The following is a 23,194-nucleotide window of genomic DNA, read 5'->3' as shown; positions in this document are numbered from 1 at the left end:
ATTTCTATTCCTTTTACAATAAATAGATTTTTAAGTTAGTTAAGAGAGAGTTAAAGAAAAAAGCCAAGCGAAAAATAAGATGAGGCACATGGATGGGCAACACTGGCTGTCAGTGACTCACAGCTGGGAAGCTCTGTTTTATGTAATTCCAGACACCCCAGGAAGAACCTTGCCTGCCTGCATTCCTCCAGGCTTGTCTGCTTGGGGCTGAGATTCATGTGGGACAAAAATCACAAAATCCTTTGGCAGATATTACAAAGTAAGAAATAAGAACAAATGGTCCTGGGAGAAAGAACACATTGACTTGTCTACAGCCATGCCACCCTGAACAAGCCCGGTCCCATCTGATCTCAGAAGCTAAGCAGGATGGGGCCTGGTTAGTACTTGGATGGGAGACCACCTAAGAAGACCAGGTGCTGTAGGCATAAAAAATAAAAAATAAAGGATTATAAACTGACGAGGTCTTTGCAATCTGTGAGATCAATCAAGGGTTGCCTTGCCTTATGCTTACTTAAAAGCTTAAAAGGATCCCTGACTTTTTAGGGGGCTCCACTGGAGACAGAAAAAGCGTCTGGGAAGGGGTTAAAGTGCAAGGAGAGGTGGTGGGCGGGGCTACACTGAGCTCCGCCTCCCCCAGGTTTGGGTGAGCAGAGCTAGATGCATTATTGACACTGAGTGCCAGGCCTTGAAATCACATAGAAATGTTGAGAGCAACAAAAAGACACTAGAACATTCTTGGTTCATTATGGAGGGCAAAGTACTTTACGCACTTCAGTCTTCCAAAAACAACAAAACCAAATCTTGAGGTGGTATCGTCACAATCCACATCGTACATCTGAGGACAGAGATGCTCAGAGTCATTAAGGAAGTTGCCCAACGTCCCTCAGTAATCGAAGTCGTCTCATTACCTACTCTGTCTTCTTTTCTATCCGTGCTGTTTTCAGAATTACGGCAAGAAAAAACAAAAATATTGAAAATAGAAAGAAAATGTTCTTTATAATTCTTCCTCTAATCATTACTCTGTTAATCTTTAGTATAGGTGGGTTTTTTTTCTCCCAAAAGCTTTACCAGGCAAGTAAAAGAAAGCTTGATAGACAACTCATAAAAACAAAAATATTGAAAATAGAAAGAAAATGTTCCTTATAATTCTTCCTCTAATTATTACTTGCTTTACCAGGCAAGTAAGAGAAAGCTTGATAGACAACTCAACTTCAGGACATGTTATTATTATTATTTTTTACCTTTTTAAATGTAACTAGATATATATTCAGGATACCCTTCTATGCTCACACCTCAGATATACCTCATGTTGGGGTGTCAGCTACAGGATAACTCACTCTGGGGTGTACCATCACGCACTGAGTCAGTCCTGCTAACAGCATTTAGGGATTTTCAGATTTTCTTCTATTAAGTAATAATGCAGTGACCATCCTCACGCATATCTCTTCCCACATCTGCATAAGTATTTCTGTAGAACCCATTTCAAACAGTGGGTTTACTAAATCGGGGTATATGATCACTTTTAATTCTTAGCTTTAATGCATATTGCCAATCTGCAAGACAATCAGCACAAATTGCACGAACCATCAACAACTCAAAAGGATATTTTTAAATGAAATAAAGTATAAGAAAATCAAACCCAAATAGGAAAAAATCAATAGCAAGTTGCACTTATCCAACACTCCACAGTTTGCAATAGGCTTTCAATACCCCTTAATGAACCTTCTCTTTTGATCTTATTGGCGAGGGAATTCCCCCTGAACCTGGAGTCCCAGGATAAGGTAGGTGGCCATGGCACCTGTTGGACTTCATAAGGTTGAAATTCCTGTTATGTCCCAAGTCTCAACTCCCTGCTCTGTCTATAGCAAAACTGTTATTATGCTTCATGACAAGGATCTTTGTATCCTTGAGGAAAATCAGGAGTCTTACGTATATAGGGTGTGTGTGTGTGTGTGTGTGTGTGTGTGTGTGTGTGTGTGTGAGTGTGCACGCGTGCTCGTGCGCGGTGCGCCTGCGCGCGCCGCAGTCAGTGGCTCAAAGATTCGTTTCTTTGAACGCCAATTGATTTGCCGAAAACCAAGTTGCATTACAAGGCCAGGACAAAATTTGCGTTATAGACATCACTCACACAAGGATGATAAATCATCAGACTGAATTGATGTGAATAATTAGGTTGTTTATATTTGTGTGCTTGGTGGATTTTCTGTTTTTTGCTCATTATCACTGCTTTTTCTTTATTATTTTTTTTAATCCCCATTTTTCTCCCAGTCAGCCCATCCCCTATATTTGAGTAAATCTGCTTCCTCTGATTTCATTTAGGGAATGTGCTAGTTCCTTGCTGCTCTAGAATGGTCCATGTGCCAGCAGCACTGGCTTTTTCTGGGAGCTTCTTAGACGTGCAGCATCCCAGGTCCAACCCCAGATCTACTACATCAAAGCCTGCATTTTAAAAAGGTCTCAGATGATTCCTGTGCACACTGAATTTTGTGAAGTGCTACTGAAAGCCTTTTCTTTATTCACCCAAGACAGAAAAAAAAAATTGAGTTTTAAAAAATAACAATAAAGAACCAGACCACAGAGAAGAATTGTGCTAACCTGCATTGATAAAGGCAGGAAAGAAGAAAGAAAGGGAGAAAGAGTGAGGGAAGAAAGCATGAAAGGGCAAATCATTCAGCAATCTGGAAATTTGGATCTTATTTCCAAGAACACTGTGAAAATACCCTTTTCCTATTCTCATTGTAAGAGCCAGTGTTTTGTATTTCTTAGGGAAAGGGGACTTAAAGCTCAAGTACCACAGACTATAGGTGAGGTTTTAATATGCTGCAGAACCCCCAGTGCCTAATGAAAGCCTTTTAAGTAAATCGCAAGAAGCTCTAATCTCACAGAGCCTCCCATGTTCTACTCTGCTGTTCATATTTAATTTTTAATAAGAACAATTCCACATAGCTCAAAAGCATGGCTCAATTAAGAAATATTCCTACCAGGCATCTTTGAAATCTTCCAGCATTCTCTTCCTTCTGTTGCTTGATGACCCTCTATTTGGTTGTGTCGAGCGGTTTGTGGGGAGGAGGGGAACAACCAAAGCTTGTTTTTTAATTGCAAGTTCAATTTCACACTGTTCTTTATGAGATGGCAAGACCGATTTTCAAAGACAGAAATGCAACCCGTGTATCTGCTGCCAGAAGCCTACAGTGGAATATCTTAGTATTGTATTTTGAAATTTCAAGTGGCATCTTTGATCTGATTCCTTAGGCATTAGATGTCCTTGAAGTTATAGAGAGGTCATGAGAAGTAATTTCAAAAGAAACAATTGTTTCTGAATCACAAAACTCCAGCCACAAGTATCTTAAAGTAATCTAAATTTAACTCCCTTCTAATGCCCTATGGTTTATAGCAAGAAATATTGCCTAGTTCTTCCTGGTAGAATTTACCTCGCATTAATGTTTCCTTTCTAAAGACCAGTCTCTAGAGATTTAAATGTAGCCACAAACTTTCATTGTATCCCCATATTTTTCAGCTGAAAATTTGTGTTTCCATCTGTGTCTGTATATCTCTCCATCAAAACACATACATGCAAGGACATATGTACATGTAAGTGACAACAACATTGAATGGTGCTGCCCATGTTGGTTAATTTAAAAAAAAAAAAGCACCAAAAGATAATCTATAATGTACAAAACTATGGATTCATTATTTTTATTTGTAATCCATCCACTGCCTAAAATGTGAGGAAGCCTACTAAACTAAGCCTAATATAAATGGGACAATTTATATAGAGAGTCTTGAGGAAAGAAACAGTTAAAATACCAATGAGTGTCATCACCATACATCAGACCGACTGCTACACTGACCACTGAGTTTAACTTTTCCTATCTCACGGCAAAGATAAAAAGGAAAACATTTAACCGTATGTCTTACAGCGCATCACAAATGTACCAGAAGTTTAAGTTTTTCATGATCCCAAAGACATTTTCACATGTATCTATATTTTGGGGATGTCATGCAACCTAACAGTGAATTTCTCCAAATAAGGCTCTACTAAAGACAAAATACAACAATATGGATTTCTGTTTGAATAATCTTTATAATAATAACTCCGAGAGAGCATTTCTGCAGGTAGATGAGATAATGCTGTCTAAAGTACGTTTGTAACATGGGGAAGTCTCGGAGCAGCCTAGCCTTGGTACAAAATGTCTAATGTCTTTTTCAAATATTGGGTGTTTCTAGGAAACTTATTGACTACTTCTCAGTTTAGCTAAACTGCTAACATTCCATTTAACTTCAGAGACTTCGCGTCTTAGAAATCAATTGTTTCAAAGTAAGGATTAACCATTTGCCACGAAATTTTAGAAGCTTCAAAGTTTAGCTCGGCCACAAAATATTTTTAAAAAATTTATTGCGTTATCATTTATATAAAATTTACCCCATTTTGATGTGTTTTAGTAAATTTACCAAGTTGTACAACCATCATCATAATCCAGGGATGGAAAATTTCATCGCCCCAAAAAGATCCCTCATGCACATTTACAATTCAGCCCCTTCCGCACCCACAACCCCAGGCAACCACTAACCTAATTTCTGTCTCTGTGGATTTGCCTTTTCTGGATAATTCATGTAAATGGAATGTCACAACATGTGTTCTTTTCTGTCTGGCTTCTTTCACTTAGCATGATGTTTTTGACATTCATCCAAGTCATAGTGTGTACTGAGACTTCCTTCCTCTTTATTGCCAAATAGTATTCCATTGTGTGGATATGCCACATTTCACCTATCCCTTCACCAGTTGACAGATATTTGGGTTGTTTCTAATTTTAGCCACAAAGAAGCTGCCCCACCTGAGAGGGAGATTCACAGATTCTAGAGATGGGGCCCATATTTTGCTCCGAAAGTACTTTGGACTTGTCCAGTTCTTGATCAAACAGGGAGCAGAAGCCCATGACATGCAGGAGATTAATTAGGAACAAGTTTTGCTGAATCATAACATAATTTTCTGCATGTCTCCCTTCTTCTCCTATCCCTCAGTTAATTTTTAATAATAACAAGAGCTTAACACTTACTGAAGGCTTAGAACAGAGTCTGGATTAGACAAGTGCCTGGCACACAGTAAGAAATACTTAAGTGATAGCTATTACAGTCATTATCATTGCCTGGGTCTTTGCACATTGCCACCCAAAACAAAACTGAGGTTTATTATTAAGAGAGAAGCTTGGGCTGGATGTCATGGCAAAATGACAGATAATGGTACATTATATAATAGCATATAACAGTGTCAGCAACATCCTGTTTCCTAAAACTGGGGGATCAATTTCATGTAATAGCTCTACTAAGATATTGAAATATAAGTAAAATAGGGAAGAAGTTAAGTCATAGCCCTCTCTTATATCATTTCCAACTGGAAATCCATCCATCATAAGAACTTAACTGCTTACTGTGAGTTTAGAAGTGATAATATGCTACAGGCTTTAAGAAGCATTAAAAGCCTGTATTTATCCAGAGAATATTCAGCTTACTCCATCTACTGTTTCTGTCCGTGAAGTCAAAAACCGAGGGGGGAAGCATGAAACAGACAGAGACAGGTGCCATCCACAACCACTTTCCGACAAGGGTAAGGATTAGGCACTGAAAAACTGGCCCCAAACCAGCTTGTTACCCATAAAAATCTATACAAATTTATTCTCATGTCTAGCTAGTCAAAGTGTGACCCCCGAGTCAGCAGCACTAACACAACCTGGAACCTTGTTAGAAGGACCCATCCCAGACCTAAATTATTCTTATCCAGAAAACAAAATCTCCAGGTGATTTGAATGCAAACTCAAACGTAAGAAGCATCGTTCTAGCTAGTTCACCATAGTCCGTGTTTGAGCATCACCCACTTCTCTCACTGAAGGTCAGGGCCAGCACGAGGGCGAGGCAAGAAGAGGTACATAGGGTACCAAATGTAAGGATTACATTTGATAAACACCTGCACAGCCCTGAGAGTGTCTACCTAAGTTTGCGCCCCAGGCACATCTTTTGCCTTCTTTAGGCCGGGACCTGTCAAAGGGGTTCAATCTACTGTCAATGTCCCATTTATACAGTTTTAGGACTAGCAGGGAACACAGAAACATCTAGTACAACTCCATAGTTTTGCCATTGGAAATCTAAATTGAAAAGGGAATGCACCTGGCCCAGAGGGGAGCTTCTGATCAGTGGCAGAGCAGAAAAAAATACCCAGGTCTCCTGTCACTAAGGCCACCAAGGCCCTTTCCACCAGAGCACAGTGCCCCCTCTTCCAGGCTGGCCTTAGGCTTCGGATGGGCTTGTAGGAAAGGAATGAAGTCTTGGAAATAGGTGAAGGATCGTGAAAAAAATTATATTCCTTAATCGACAAATTATTACAAATGGTTACTTATCAATAAATAACTTGGTTGTATAAGTATTATGAATATACTTAAAGGAACTTGAAAGGGCATTTTCTCTCACTTGATGAGAAAAATCAATGTTTAAAATAATCAAAGGCAAAGATCTCTTCGCCGCCCCACCAAAAGCACAATCCGTAAAGGAGGAAAAAAAGGATAAACTGGCCTTGATCAAAATTTAGCAAGACGCAGTTAGGAGATTGAAAAGACGAGCCTTTGTCAGGAAAACGATATTTGCAGATTATGGATCTGATGAAAGATTTGTATCCAGGTTCCACAAAGAATCCTCGAAACTCAGTAATCAGAAAACAAATCAATACCAAAAAGAAAGAGCAAAAGATGTGAACAGATACTTCACCAAAGAAAACATGGAAGAATGACAAATGAGCACATGAAAAATTGTCAACGTTGCTAGTCAGTAGAATTACAAATTGAAATTTCAGTGAAGTACCACTACGTAACTATTTAAATATCTAAAATTGTAAAGCTGATCATATCAAGTGTTGATGATGTCTAATAGCTACAGCTGGTGGGAATGTAAAACGGAACAGGCACTGTGGAAACCAGTTTGGCAGTTCCTTAGAAATTTACACACACGCGTACCATGTGATCCGGCCATTCCACTCCTAGGTATCTACTCAGGAGACATGAAAGCATATGTCCACACAAAGACTTGTGCCTGATGCTCACAGAGCTTCGATCGTGGTCCTCCCCCAAACTGGAAACGATCCAAATGAATGATTGGACAAATAAATTATGGAATAGCCATACATTCAAACACTCCTTGGCAATAAAAAGAAATGAATTATTGATACACAGCACAATGTGAATGAATCCCAAAATTACCATGATGAGTGAAAGAAACCAGACCAAAAAAAAAAAAAAAAAGCACATATTACATGATGCCGTACATATAAAGTTCTATAAAATGCAAACTAAGCTAGAGCGACAAGAAGCAGATCAGTGTTTGTGTGGGGATGAGTGTGAGGGGAAGGAGGGAAACGAGAGAGAGTACAAAGGGGCACAAAAAAATTTGTGGGGATGATGGAATTAGCCTGACTGTAATGATGGTTTTTCATATGTATATACGTATCAAATTGCATAGCTTAATATGTACAATTGGATATTAATTATCTGTCTTTAAAAACGGACTCTAAGAACACTAACAAAAAATATTCAAACTTCTCATCCATCGTGCTTCATCGCCGTTCCTAAACATAACACAGCCCATAGCTACTGCTCAGAGCCTTCATATTTGCTGTTCCCTCTGCTTGGAATGCTGTTCCCCAAATAGTCAAGAAGCTTGCTCCTCGTATATTTTGTGTCTTTGTTCAAATATCACCTTCTCGACTTATAAGTTTAATCCCTTCCCCCAGCATTCTCTTTTCCTCTTCCGAGCTTTATTTCACTGCTTGCCACGTAACATCTGACGTACTATATTTTTTTCTTATTTATCTTAATCATGTACCTCTGCCCTCTAGAATTAAGCTTACTTAGAGTAGGGATTGTTGGACTGTTTTCATTCCCTGCTGTACTTCGAACACCTGGAATAATGCCTGGCACATATTAGAAGCTTAATAGTGTTTGCTGATATTGATCCATTTAAATCTACTTTCCATGTGTTCACAGGCGCCTCACAGTAGCATTTTTGTGTCCACATTGCAGATATATATCATTCCATTCAACTATAAAAAAAAATAATAATAAACTGACCGAAATTCTTTTCGAGTTATCAGTTCATTCAACAAAACTGTTTGAAAACCAAAATTAAATATGAGATAATGGATGTGATAGCACTTTATAAGCTGCAAAGCACTACACTTATTCATACGAAGACTTATGAAAAACCCCAGGTTAATTTTCTGAGTCTGGGGTAGCTTAATTCTGAGCAAGTCACTTTGAAGTATGTGGACCTCGGTTTCCCCGCCTGTAAAATGAGCATTTTAAGCTCGACAACGGGTAACATCTTCAGGGAACTTGAGTGCAGCGCTAAAGAATAAAGGCCATTATCAGACAGACCTGCAGTCCAATCCTGGCTCCGCCCCTGCTCCCACAGACCTGGCGAAGTCGCTTCACATCTCTAAGCCTCAGTGTCCACATCTGTAAAATGGGGGCAAAAACCGTCCCTGCTTTTTTGCAATGCTTAAAGGGCAGAATGAGATGATCCCTGAAAACCGCCCAGCATGTGGCACGTACTCAAAATGGGTTACGTGTTTCATCATCGTGTTTTTCTTTTCTTGAGTTTTTGATCCATTTTAACTAAACATCCATTTCACCTGATATTTCAATCCCTTCTCCTTGCTAAGGGGATTTGAATTTCATTTTGATTCTAATATTTATAAATCTTGAAAGTGAATGAATTAAAGCTGCAGCCAGTAAAACTGGATTCAGCATTAAGTGCTCCCAGGTACAAAGTTTCCAAAAAAACATTGAGTTCCACCCACCCATCTGGGCCTGGAAAGTCAGAAAGTTTAACCACATTACACACTGCTCTATTTTAAATGCCACAATGAACAGCACAGGCTTAACTGCAATTAAATAGTCCCCGCTGACCACTGAATATACAGTACATCATGTCAGGAGAGGCAAAACTGTCAGATTAGTGGAAATTCATTTTGGGATTGCTGGGTAATTTCAAGAGCTGACAGCCAAGGCAAAATCCGTGATCCCCCATGATCCCCCGTGTGTGCCAGTGTAGAGCACTCTTTAACAGTGTTTGGGACCTCACAAGGCAGCAACACTCCCGATTCTAAAGTTCACTTCTAGTGCAAAGTTGGATAAGAAAATGTGAATGATAAGATCATTGTGTTTAATGCTAAAAAAAAAAAAAAAAAAAATGGAAAGACATTCTTCTGGTGCCAACCTACACACATAGGAGGTGGGCTCATCACGCTGGAATAGGGTTTGTAGCCTGTCACTTCCCAGAGAAGGGTGGTGGGCTAACTCACCGAGGCAATAGCGGGATGTTACCTCAGAACTCTGGAGGGGACCTCGTTGCTTTGGAGTCCTTTGCCTGAATGGCCATTTTTTTAGACAGCTTTCTGGAAGTTGCTGGACCCTAGATAAGAGTCTTCAAACTCTCCACTCCAATCATCAGCCAAGCTGATGCTTCTACGTGATAATCTTTTGGTGAACAAAACGAAATAAAACAAAACAAAACAAAACAAAACCCATCATCAACAATAACAAAACATTTCACTTAGTAGGTAAGATATGAAGCATTGAAAAGTAGTAACTAACACATCTTAACTGCTCGCTCTACTCCGGGCGCTGGGCTAAATGCTCTACCTGGATTAGCTCTTAATCCTTACTCGGACCTTATGAGGTCGGCATCCTTGCACCCATTACAGGATGAAGAAGCTAAGGCCTGGAGAGGTGCAGCCGCAGGGCTGTGGTCCTACCACTAACATGAGGATGACTTTGGTTGCATCGTCCAGCACCTCACTCTACAGCAGCGGTTCTCGATCAGAGAACATTTCACACACATGCGCGCACTTTTTTCACTCTCCAGCAGCGGGTCTCGATCAGGGGACATTTTACACACATGCGTGCACACACACACACACACACACACACACACACACGACATTAGGCAATGTCTAGGGGCCTTTTTAGTTGTCACAACTGTTCCCGGCATGTAATGAGTGGAGATGCTGCTAAACATCCTTCCTATAGCACAGTAGAGAATTATCCATCCCCAGATATCACCCGTTCTGGGTTGGAAAATGCTACTCTAGGATAGTGATTCCACAGCAGCATCGGCTGGGATCTTGTCAGGAATACAGCACACAGGGCTCCACCCAGATCCACCGAGGAGGCGGTCCAACGCCCTCCCCGTGATTCTGACGCAGGACAAAGTTCTGAGGCCATCCGAACATGTAGGCTGAGTCCTCCTGCTCACCCTAAATGCTCACAAGTCTTCAAAGTCCCAAACAAAATGAGCATCAAAGCTTTTGGCTTGAGAAATTCTATGCCTCTCAGAGTTCTGGATCAGCTGGATGCTCTCTCTTGTTTCTGAAACTACAGAAGGATGCCACTAGCCTGTCCGGGACCTCTCCTGTGGTGTGCTGGGACCAGGCGTCTTCAGGAGGACCTAAAGTCCTCTTCCCATGCTTCTCAGAACACTAAGGTACGCTCGTAGCAGCCTACCAGCGAACACGTATTGGGCCCTCACTGACGTGAGATCCTTAGAGAGGTGCTAGTACACACGCCACCTCAATTATTATCATTAATAAGGACAATGATGATTGCCATTTCTGGAGGACTTCTCACATCTCAGGCATTTTACCTGCATGATCTCATTCTTCACCGCTGACCTGGGATGAGGTTTTTACCATTTCTAAGATGAAGAAACGGAGGCTCACGACTGTATGTCAGGGACATTCCATCGGAGGCAGACACGCTCTGACTGGTGGCCAAACTCTGCGTTAACCTCATGGGGAGAGCAAGGAGCACCGGACTGGGGTTCGTGGGACTTGTACAACTAACATCAGTTTCTCCCTTTTTTATAAAATGGAAGGTTTGAACTAAAGCAACTCTGACTTCCTTCCCTATCTAACCTGTTATAATTATGGTGGGTAATAACTGTTCTATTTTCTTAGGATCGGCACAAGAAACATTCTAACGGTTTCCACGGATATTTATATTAATTCCATCACACCACGTTGATATCAGTTGACGCTGATACAGCATTTAAAGGTTTTCCTCATGCTCCCCCATCCACTGTCTCATTTTGACTCACTACTGTCGTGTGAGGTACAAAAAGAAGACATGTTGACTTCGTCTGGTATTTGAGCAGTAGGATGGTACGTTGGTAGCACACGTTACTGGATCCTTGCTATGCCCTGGCAAGTACTGGGCGCTTTATAACCCTCTCTCTCTCTCACCCTCACAGCGGCCCTATGAGACTAGCATGACTACTCTCACTTCTTGGACGAGAAAACGGAGGCTCTGAGACTTCGGGACCCAATGAGACATGCTGTAAGTGCTGGGCCTGCGCCTGAACCAACACCTGACCAACCCCAAAGCTCCTAGCCCCACTGTGCATGGGGCTTCTGGGAAACTGAGGCACAGAAGGAGCCAGGACCTCTCTGATGGCGTTTTCCGAATTGGAGCTTAGAACAAAATCCAAGCCACTTCCTCCTGTCCCATGGTCTGGCTACTAGAGCACAATTAGACTAGACTCCGTCCTTTTGGGGGTGGGGGTGGGCATGGAACCAGCGCTGGATTCATCCCGGCAGTAACCGAAAAGATGCTCACCTTCACCCTGCCCTCCGCACAGTGGGGGCGGGGCGGGGGAGGATCTGCATAGCGTTTGCTCCCTTTAAATGGATGCACTAGCCTCTTGGGAGATGAAGCTCGTTGGTTCTGTCACTCGTGAGTAATGCAGCATAGCTCCCTGGTGGGGAAAACGGCAGATTATACAATCGCATGCTTTGGTGTGCAACTGTCTTTAGAATAACAAATCTCCCCTTCTGCTTGTGAGCATTATGCTTTAATAAAAACCAAAATAGTGGCCACAAATCCCAGCTCTAGCTAAAGGGCAAGCCTTATAAATTCATGTTAGTTCCACACCTCACCATACCCACCCACCCCCCCAAAGAAACACACACACACCCCTTTCATAATTCACAGGGAATGGCCCAGTCTGTGGCTCTATTTACATTTGTCGTGGGGGGAGGTGGGCAGGGAAGGGGGAGCAGACTTTCTTGGCCTGGGCATATTGACTACTGACGTTTTGGGGTGATAATTCCTTGCTGAGGTGGTGGAAGTGGGGAGGCGGTCCTGCTCGTGGTAGGATGTTTAGCAGCGTCCCTGGCCTCTGTCTACTAGATGACGGAAGCCTGCCTCACAGTTGTCACCATCAAAAATATCTCCAGGCATTGCTGAAATGTTCCCGGGGTGGGGAGGGGGGCGTGCAAAATCCCGCCCAGTTGAGAACCACTGTGTTCATGAGAAAATAAATAGCCAACCATGTCGTGGGTGGGTGTCAGTAGAAATAATGCCTTACCGTTGAAACTTTTCTTTCCTAAACAAACAAACAAACAAACAAATGCATTCTTCTGTGGAAGCATGCAGTCCCAATAGTGAGCAACATGAAATAGATCTCCCACGGCAGTGGTCTGAGCCGGCGTCGCCATCCCTCCCCAGGCCCCTGGGACAGGTGTGGGGTGCTGCAAACACTCTGCGAAGCTGGGCCGGGAAGGCGGGGGCAGGGCGCCCTGCAGAGTGGAAGCTGGGGCGCAGAGGTGCAGACCCAGCTGCTGCCCGCCCATCTCAGCTGCGCTCACACCACCTTCACACGTTCCAAACTTAGAGGTGAAAGCGGCAGGTGAGAGATGCGGAGAAGCGAGCCCAGCGACAGGTTGGAAATAGCACGCTCCGGGGATGCGCAGAGGGGGCTGGGTTTCCTCCCTGCCTTCGGAGAGAAGACTATGGTGGAAGTAAACTTAGGCATTCTCCTTTGCAAATGGACACTGAACCTATGCACTCCTCCACTGTCTATTTTAGAGGCTCGGTATGTCCCCCCAAAAGATTTCACGAGCCCCAGAGTTTTTAAAATTTGGAATCACTGCCAACATTTAAAAACTAGGATATTGTTCCTAAAAACGCAGGTGTCAAAATTTCTCAAGAAAAATTGGCAGTCCCGGACGCCTTAGGCCAGCTAGTCAGCCCGGCAACCAGGAGCTGGGCTGAGTGGTGGCGCCCCCTGTCGGCGGGGAAAGTGTTTCGTTGTTCACCCAGAGCCTCCCAGCTCACTTAACCGTTTACACCGCCCGCCAGGATTCTGTAGGCAATAAAATTAAGCGCCCTCTCCTCCATGTTTTTAAAATGTGTTGTACTGGGCAATGTCTGATATAGTAAAAATACATTTAACACGTAATTTAAGAAGCAAGGCAAAAGGACCATCCATGAATCTGCCGCCTAACTTTAAAACTAGAATATTACCTTGAATATACTCATTATTTTCTCCTCCTCTCTCCCTCTCAGGTATACATTATTTTGCATTTTGTGTTTATCATTCTCCGACCTTTTTGCACTTAGTTTTATCGCATATGTATGCATCTCTACATAATGTTACTTATTTTGCTCGTATTTGATTTTTTAAAAAATGATACCCTAGTGGATGAAGTTTTAGGTAATTTGTTTTTAATCACTCAACTGTATGCTTCTAAGATTCATCCACATTATTGCATATAGCTGTGGCTCTTTCATTTTTCACTGCTGTATAATACTCCAGCACACTGGGATTTAGTCCTCATTTCATGTCGTCCCACCCCCCCCCACCCCCCCGCTGCATTTTACTTGGCTCACTCCTGCTCAGGGATCAGCTTTATGATGACATTTTTCAGAGAGCCTTGGCCACCATCTGTCAAAAGGGTACGCTTTCCAGGTATTTCCTATGTAAGCATTCACATTTTTGCTTTCAAAACACCTTGCCACAATTTGTAATCAATTTTTAATTTGCTCATGTTCTTGCTCATTGCTATTTTTCAGTAGGCTGTAAATTCCATGAGGGGGGAGAACCTTGTCTGCCCGTCGGTTGCTGTCACTTCAGCGCTCAGCCTAGTTCCTCACACATAACAATGAATCCACGTTATTGTTTTTCTGAAAACGTGACAAATATTCATTGGCACGGAAATAAGATCATACTTCCTGGAAAATGCTAGCTGGCACTTTCTACACTAGAGGTAGAAATCCAGTATGCCTTATTGCTGGTGCCCGGGACCGAGATGCTTGGTGAATATTTGTTAAGGGCTGCGAATAGAAGCAATGGGTACAAGTTCTAGGTCATGACCTTGAAAGGAATGGCTTTCCCGTTGCTCTTCATTTATTCCCCACCCCGACCCCAACAGAAATGTGGACGAGGTAGGGAACCATTTTAAGCCAGACAGACAAGGAAGTTGTCTTATCGATGGAGAAACAACAAGAAGGAAGGCGTTTGGGCAATGGATACTGTGGACTGCCACAGCAGCCCCAGGCTTAGAGAGAAAACGAACTGCTCTCTTGTCTAAGGCAAAGTCACCCTGGGTCCTTGCAATCGCATCAGACCTCTGGGCTAATGGATCCAGCCCATTGGGTGGACACTATTGGGAGAGAATTCTTCTCTGCCGAGGCATTTACCACCAAGCAATCCTCCAACTCTACTTTCTAACCCGTTGTCTCCACAATGATAATGAGGAGCCTCCAGGATCCAGGGTCCCTTTCTCTAAGCTTCCTGACTCTCTGATACTTTCCTTGTTGACAGCACTGTCATATTCTCTCTCACCACTTGTTCTATTACAACCCTGTGATCAGACATTACTCTTAGAGTATTAGAGGACCTGAGAGGAAGCCAGTCAGAGGGCAAACCAGTTCCGAAGCCAGAGTGCCCAGATTTTACCCCCAAAATTTGTTTTAAATCTGCACCCAAGACACAGAATAGACAGTCAAGACCCAGGATAACCTAGTAGTCCCCAAATCTTTATGGCCTGAAAATGTGTGAGACACACACAGCCAGGAGCCCTCCTCCACCAAAACAAAATCTTAATAAACCACCTGTAGCAATGATAATGCAACTCCATGGAGAGCCCACCAAAATAAACCATTTATGAAATGCACACGAGGGCAACTGAAGAGGGTGACTTCTTGTATGGAATCATTATTTACATAGCAGGAAAATGGTGAGGAACATCTGCCAGAAACAACAGTTTTAGAAGAGCAGGCTGGCCACCGACCCATCTGACAATGATTAACGAGCAGGACCTGCTGTCTCCTCAGGCCACTCCAGGGCTGGTATCGTGAAGCCAGACCATCGAAGGAATGAAAGAAGGCTTCCTTACTGTTCCTTACTGTTCCCTGTAATACCAGGGCTTTCCTACTGCTCATCTCATGACGGTATCAGCTCATAGAAAAACAACGTGTAACCGGAACGACAAATGGCAACCGTGTTTGGAGTGCTTCCTGCATGCCCTGTAACAAGCCAACTGTCGTACGTGTATTATCTCATTATAATTTTATAACGAAACTATGATGCACATTGGATCCCCCATGTCTACCTGGGGAGAACCAAGGCTTCGAAAAGGTAAACAACTTGCTGAAGGCCACCTGACTAGTGAGACATAAATTCAGGATTCGAAACCAGTCCCATCCTCTTCTTAACAGTTATGACTATTTCTCAAACTTCATCCATCTGTGTACTTCATGCACAGTTTTTACCGGATCTGTGCAACAACCGTTATAAAGATATGAAATACTTTTCTTTCAATCAGCTTTCCTTTTATTTTTACCCAGGTAAATTTATTTAAATGGAAATGTTATATGAAAACCATAAATGTGAAACACTAAGTATCGTTTGCCATAAAAAGATAACCAGCTTGACTCTACGACAATATAAACATACAAATGCTATTAAACTCTATCTAGACTTAGTCTGAGTCTGAGCTGTGCTCTCGCTTTGTTATGAAGGTAGATTAATGAGTGATGAGGCGCCATTAAAGATGACACTAGCACCTAATCAGACCTTCTCCCCAACCCGAGCAGAAGAACCTAATGAGAATTCAATGGCCAAATATTTCTCGCTAGGAGTGTCAGTGTTATTTAATGATGAGTGAATGCATCCCCAACCCATACTCGGTATTATATTTTCTTTTCTTAAGAAATACCATAGTATGTAGCATTCTCTGCTCCCATCCAAGAGACTTATGCTGAGAACACAGGTCTATCCTCCTGGACATTTTTAAGATTCTACACCAACTACCTAGAAACTATGGTAAGCTTACTCATCTTGAAGCCCATCGCTAATTCCTGTTCGTGGATTAAGATCTGAGAAAAGCAATAAAACTCAGAATTAATCTTCTCTTCTTGAAGACGGAGGTATCCATGGACTCACTGGTTGCTTCATCCGGTGAGCACTCGCCGAGAGCCCTCAGTGCTGAGAGTGAAGTGGTCAGTAGTACAGACGTGGAGCTGCCACCGCACGGCTCCTGAGACAAGGTGACGGTGTGACAGCAAACCAGAGGGCAGCGTCTATCTAACCACGATGGAACGATCATGCGCAAAACCCTCCTGCTCCTTAAGCAGAACGTGGGACTGAGAAATGAGACTGACAGACAGGCATGCAGGAAGGGCGTCATTCCCTGGCGGTCATCCGGAAGCGACCACAGCCAGGGTAACTGCCTTCAGCGTACGGGTTGGGGAGGAGCTGGCTCCCCGCACATGTTCACCAGGGTCTGAGTTTCAGCACTCACTTCGCTTGCTGTGTTTCTTCCTCGAGTACGAGAGTCACAGAAGCCTCTCTCCTTGCCAAAGCAGTCATAGTGATCAAGCAATCGGTGTCTGGAATCAAAAACTCTCACAGTCTCAAGTCTGGGCTCTGTCACTGGCTGTCCATTTGACTTTGACCTGTGACATTCCTCTCTAGGTTTCTTCATCTATAAAATAGGATCATCATGCTAGCCACCTAGTGGAGTTACCATAAAAACTGAGACGTTGCACTGAGCCACGATCCCCTGATAGCCAGAGGCAGCATCCCTAGAAGATTTCATTGCAGCCTGAAACCCCACCTCTGCAGAAGTGAATGTGCCAAGACCTATGGGCATAAAACGTGAAAGGAAAAAGATCCCACTGTGATCCTTACTCCAAACTGCCTTGTTCCTGGAGAAGAACCATAGTCACCACTGAGGGTGCTCCAGGGGTTCCTGGCGCATGGGAAAGTGCTGCCACCACCGCGTTTCCTGTGTTGATGCAGGTCCCACCTACTATTCACTACACCAGTGGTTCTCAGATAGGAACGCTTTTGGCCCCAGGGGACATTTCAGAATGTCTGGAGACATTTTCATTTGTCATAATTGAGTGGGACAACGTGTGACTGGCGTGTAGTAGGTAGTGGCCAGGGACATTGCTAACAGCCTACAGCGCACAGGACAGCCTCCAGCCCTGAGAATTGCCTGGGCCAGAACGACAGCAGTGCTCACGTTCTGAAATAAGACGCACTTTGCCAAACCGGTGCCTGTGGTGAAGCGCACCCCGACATTTCTAAGTCAGGACACTGTACTCTAATGGAACCAGCTGATGCAAATGGGGACAACAACGACATCTCACAGGGAAAGAAGAATCAGAGGTGGGAAAGTTTGGTGGAGGGAAGGAGGGGGCCATGGAGGAAGAGCTCTGCCGCCTTGAACATCAACTCCACGGATCTAAAGAGCATCATGTGGGGGTCCAGTCTGTAGTCGCTCCTTTCTGTGAAGTCCTACACAGGGACCTAAACTGGAAGGGACCAAATGTAATCAGAGATGCGTTATGTGGCATATAATGAGTACATCGGTACTCATCGCGTTAGCCTGTAACTCGTTACACGTAACGTTAATGCTAAAGTGTGGTTCAGTAAGATTTCACACATTTTAAGAGCCTTTTTGCGGGGAAGGAGAGGTAGTTTGTGGGCCAAATATGGCTCATGCCCAATCGTAAGACCTTCGAATGCGAATCAATACAGCACAAGGAGGTGAGCACAGGGTAGAAGGGTGAGTACAAGGTGGAGAGGCCCGGCGGGCTTCACTGCCTCCACGGAGACGCATGGCAAGGACGTGGGAGGCAGCGGGCACGCTGGAGAAGCACCCGGCTGCAAAGGAAGCGCTGTCCCCACCCCTCAGCTGGACACGCCCCATTCTCTCACTAAGTCTCAGTGTCGGCATCTATAAAATGGAGTTGCTAAGAGCAACCCCCTCTCAAGGCTGATAGGAAGCCCGTGTGAGATAAGACATGCGAAGTTCATGGTAAGGGGCCACTGACCGTAGTAGCCATGATAATGGCTTGGTGTGCAAAGCCCCAGCCTGGCTTTGAAAGAGGCACTGAGTCCAGCAGTGAAACCCTAGGAGAAAAAAGGCTGTCAGCTTACAGCTTTACTACTAGTCTGACAGATAAGTGGGCTCCAACATGCTCTGCATTTGCGCACTTATGTTCAAATATGCTTATGCTCCATATTTGGGCACTCTAATTGGGGGAATGAGGTCCAATCCAGGATAAATCACAGATATGCAAAATTTTTATTTTCTGTATAATTCACAAGTCAGAATTTCCAGTGAAACTTTGGAGCTTATCCTGCCTTTCTTTAGGACAGAAATATTCTTGAAACAGAAGAAATTGTAGACAGCTCTCATTGCCTTCTGGGTAATCATGTCTATAAAGCAAACTCCTGAGGCTTATTATGAAACAAATTGCATCTTACCCATGTCCTTGGAGAGAAGGTTTAGATGGATGGTGTTGGAGTGAAAGCTTCCAAAAGCCGATCTCGTTTCAAAGGAAAAGAATGTGCTTTCAATTTTTGATGGTGTACAGTGGATTATTTTTATACCCATTCCTGAGTCTTGCATTGGAACACAAAATGGCTATCTGCTGCCACAACAGTGAAGGAATTTTCCAGTCTAATAACTATGATCTTGTCTCATCTTTATGATGTGCAGAGGGAACAAGTATTGGCCTGGAATTAGCAACTTTTGACCCATCTTCTCCTGAGAGCTCAAGATTCAACAATAGCATTTAGCTAACATTTATTGAACCCCTTCTATGTGTGCGATGTACTGTGCTAGAGTCTGGAGTCGCAGCGGTATAGAAGAGGTGTGTACAACTAGGGTGACCTTTGTGGATGGGGACAGAGACCAAGATTGAAGTGATGGCACGAATCGGTCAGGGTCTCGGCAGGAAAGAAAGGCACCTTTCAACTGTGTAGTGTAAGGAGCACTTAAGAAAGGAACTGCTTACCCAGACTGAGGCAGTGATTAAGGAAAGCTACAAGGTACAGGGCTGTACGTCTGGAATGTGACAGTGGGAACCATTAACAACCCCAGGCCTGAAGGGACAAGAAGAAAAAGTGCCACCAGAACCCAGAGACGTGACTACATGAAGAAGGACACCGAAAGGACCTGTGGCCTTTGTTAGAATGACAAGCAGCCTGCATAGATGCACAGGAGGGAGGGAGCGGGGAACGATACCCCAGACTCTCCCAGCCTCTCATTGTCTTTGGTGACCTTAATGGCCCAGCTCAACAGGAAACAGGAAGGCAACGAGCCCATGGGTGCAGACCCACAGGCAGCCTCCCAGGGCGCTGAGCGGGGAGGCTGGTATGGGATCTAGAGAAACAAATAAAATAAATCAGACACATGGTTCGAGAGGGCTCCGTTCTGTATCTGTGAAGCTTTGATCCTGTACAAGGAGAATGAATTCAAGTGAAGAAAGAGAAGGAGAAAGAGATGGCCGGGGGCGGGGGTGGAGGGAGGAAGAGAAAGATGCGAGAAGGGGCAATAACAGGTGAAGAAAGGCACGCAGACAGGTGATTAAATTCAGAGGAAGTGTGTCCTTGCAGCAAGTCCCTGTTGCTGTGGGGACACCAAGAGGCATCCCTCCCCCAGGCTCAGTGAGGAGAGGCCTCCCGAAGAAGGGGTGTCTGAGCCGAAGCCTGTAGAGCTGGTAGGAATCAGCCGGGTAAGAGCTGGCGGTGGCATTTACGAAGGCCCGAGAGTGAACCAAAGTTCTTAGAGGTCAAAGGTAAGCTTGGGGAGAAGAAAGAAGGCAAACCGGTGAAGTAGAGAGAGGACCAAAAAGAACCTTGCATGGGACCACAAAGAGCTCATCCGAGAGAAAACGGAAGAGTGACGAGAGTCAATTGGCACTTTCATGTCTCCCTCCAACTTTACTCCCAGGAAGCACATTTGCTGCTGTCGACATTTCAGCAAACGCATACTCGTTTGTCCCTGTCCTTGACAAAAAAAAAAAAAAGTGTGCATGGAGATCGGTTTGTCTTTTTAATTCATGGTGAAATCCAAAGAGCCAAAAAAAAACCCACAAAAAATAAACAAACAACAAACAAACAAAAAATACAAAAATACAAAAAAACATGCATAGGTGAGAAGGGATACTGCCGAGGACCCTCTCTGCTAACCACTGCGTGCCTGAATGGCGATACCGGCATTGCAAGCGGCGATCTGACACACCTCTGGCGTTTAAGAAACAGGAGTCTTAAGCCTCAGCATCATGAGCTGAACCTGGATTAACACCCTTTCAGACTACAGGCTCGGGCGATAGAAAGAGGTCAGCCTGGCAAAGAATTTTAAGGAGCCACTGAACCACAGCAAATCAGACACCTCACTGGTTCCGCTCACCCTTAAGAAAGCGACCCCTCCATACCCTGGGAACCTCTAGTTCATCCACAATCTCTATTTTAGGGGTCCGGAGAACAAACATAGGCTTCCTACAAAGACACTAACTTTAGTGCAAAGCAAAGAACCTACATAAATAGGAGTATGTCTATTCTCCGTTGGGTTCGTCCTTTGCAGGCCACCAGTTCGTGGAGGAAGGCCAATTTTCATAACGCGTGTGTGTCCTCTGCATGTTTGCTTTTTTTTCCACGAGATGTGTTTATGCAATAAATGAATCAGGCAATAGAGTGATCTGACTGAAGGAACTCCCAGGTCATAGTTTGTTTTCATCTTTATCTTGGCAAAATTTATTCTGAAATTGTGAGCTTGGAAATAGAAACTTGTCTTATCATACCCTGGTGCTGATACACACTGTCAGGACCTGCAAAGTCCGAAGAAACACGAACGTGACCCATTGAATTAGTCTGTGTCTTTCAAAGGATGGCGGGGCTCTGCTGATTTACCTCCTCTTCTCTGGATTCCCTCGTCTTGCTAAGATATCAACATCAGCATCCACCCGATGTCACCTAACACACCAGATATCCTCAAACGGCACCGCACCTGCTTGCCGTCACAGGGCTGCGTTGGGGAACGATGGCTTTGCCGTAAGGGTTCTACCCAGAGCAGTTGCCCCGTCTTAAGGTAAATGGCTCCTCCCCCAGTCTCCCACCTCGTTCTGGTGATGGATATTGGTCACGGCACCCCCTCCCCTTCCTGACCACATGAGTAGACACGAGCTGGGCTAATGACCCCATCGCATTCCCTGGCCAGCGTGGGTGGTCCAGAGATGGCCCTGGGTCTAAAGCCACAGCCAGTCAGAGAAACAGGTGTGACACTCTACTAGTGAGAGCTCAGACTGGTCCAAGCCCTGGATCCATTTGTGCCTGAAACCAGTCTGCTCTACCTTTCCCATGGTTTGATTAAATAAGGCAATAAAGCTTCCTCTTTGGCTTAAGATAGTTTGATTTTTTTCTGGAACCTGTAAGTGAAGGAGTCCTGATAAATATATCACGCTCTTTACGCTTTTTAAAAAATGAACCTCTCGATTTTCTCTACGCATCAAATTTCTTCACCCCTAGAATGCCAGCGGAGTCTCATAGGTCCCTGGTACAGCCATGGAGAGAGCAGCACCTTGTCCCCACCCCCACTTCAACTATTTACAACCACAGATATGCACAAGGGCTTTGGTTTTGCTGCTGGAAGGACAGGCAGAAGGCAATGGCCTGGTGTCAGTACTTCCTGACACTGTGACGATCTCTGGCTAGAAGAACGAAGACCGGAAGCTGCACAACCCATTTCTACGAGCAAATGGGGGCAGCTGTGGGCTGCGGGCTCCGCCTTCGTGCCCAAGTGACATAACGTGGAATGGATTTGCGGAAGCAATGACATGTCCCTTCTCTGCATAGAAGCCAGGGCTGGCCCCACAGGCACTCAACCTGTGCTCTCACATGGGCCCCTCCCACTTGATTCATGCTCTGCTATTGCCATCTTAAAATTTTAATTATGCTTTAAGAAGAGGCCTCACATGCTCATTTTGTACTGGACCCCAAAAATGACGTAGCCAGTCCTGATAGAACCCACTATGATGAAAGAAAGGCGTTTTTTTTTTTTTATCTGCATATTATTCCCGGCTTTTTGAGACGTATGCTATAGCAATGAGAAAAAAAGGGAGGAGGGGTGACCTAAAGTGAGACAGACCAAAGAATAAAGAGAAAGATCAAAAAGAGGAAATTATCTCTGATGAAAGATTACCATTTATCCACGAGATTAAGATATCTTCCGGGACACAGTCAGAACACAGCTCACTTAAAATTGCACTGATGTAAAATACGATTTTAGATTTTTTTAAAAATCAGTTAATATAATAATGACAAGTGTAAGCTAAAAGCCCAGGATGATAAACTTGGGTCAACATCAGAGTTCAAGGAGAAGGTGCTTAGGGCTGAGCCAGGTTCTCAGTGAACAGTACGTTGCTTTTTCTTTAAGGGCAATTTATCAGGGCTTATCCAAGCCTGTAAGAGCAATCCCTTAAGACCATCCAATTTCCTTTCTTTCTAATTCCATACTTAGCAGAGCAACCTTCTGATAATTAATTTGGTTTCTCAGGTAAGTCAATACTGGGAAAGAGACTGGTTGAGTTATTGTGCTGGCTATGTCGCCTGCTGTAAATGAAGAAGTTGGTTTGTGGATTTATCAGTCCACCTCCCACAAGTTCCGTTTGCAAACACCACTTTTCCTAGGGTGAGGTGACACTTGACAAGTAGACCTGCAATACTACGTGACCAAAGCGAGCAGAGTTGTTTTAAGACTTTCGTAACCCTGAGCACTTATTGCAGGGGTCACCACTCCAGATATCAAGTATATTAAAACACACTCACTTCCAGGGTTGCCAGATTGCACAACACCAGTTGTGAATGGAGCTCCCCGGAATTGTGCAATAAGTAGCTTTATTTTCTCTCCAAATGGAACGTAATTTTTTTTGTAAAAAACAAACAGAAATAATTTTTACAAAGTTGTTCATTTAGTCATAAGTCACTCGTTTTATTTACTTTTGGCCATAAGTTCCCAGTGATTATTATGTATGGCAGAGAATGCTAATTGTCCCCAGGATCCATTCTCTACTCC

The 23,194-nt window shown here is 43.8% G+C and overlaps 1 pseudogene; it reads left to right on the top strand.

The window, feature by feature from the left end:
* The first annotated feature begins 306 nt into the window (after window positions 1-306).
* On the top strand, window positions 307-425 carry LOC112471042 (annotated as a pseudogene).
* Window positions 426-23,194: the final 22,769 nt, after the last annotated feature.

This window comes from Pteropus alecto, unplaced genomic scaffold (genome assembly GCF_000325575.1).
Source record: "Pteropus alecto unplaced genomic scaffold, ASM32557v1 scaffold45, whole genome shotgun sequence".
NCBI lineage: Eukaryota > Metazoa > Chordata > Mammalia > Chiroptera > Pteropodidae > Pteropus > Pteropus alecto.
This window is presented reverse-complemented; position numbering and strand designations above follow the sequence as displayed.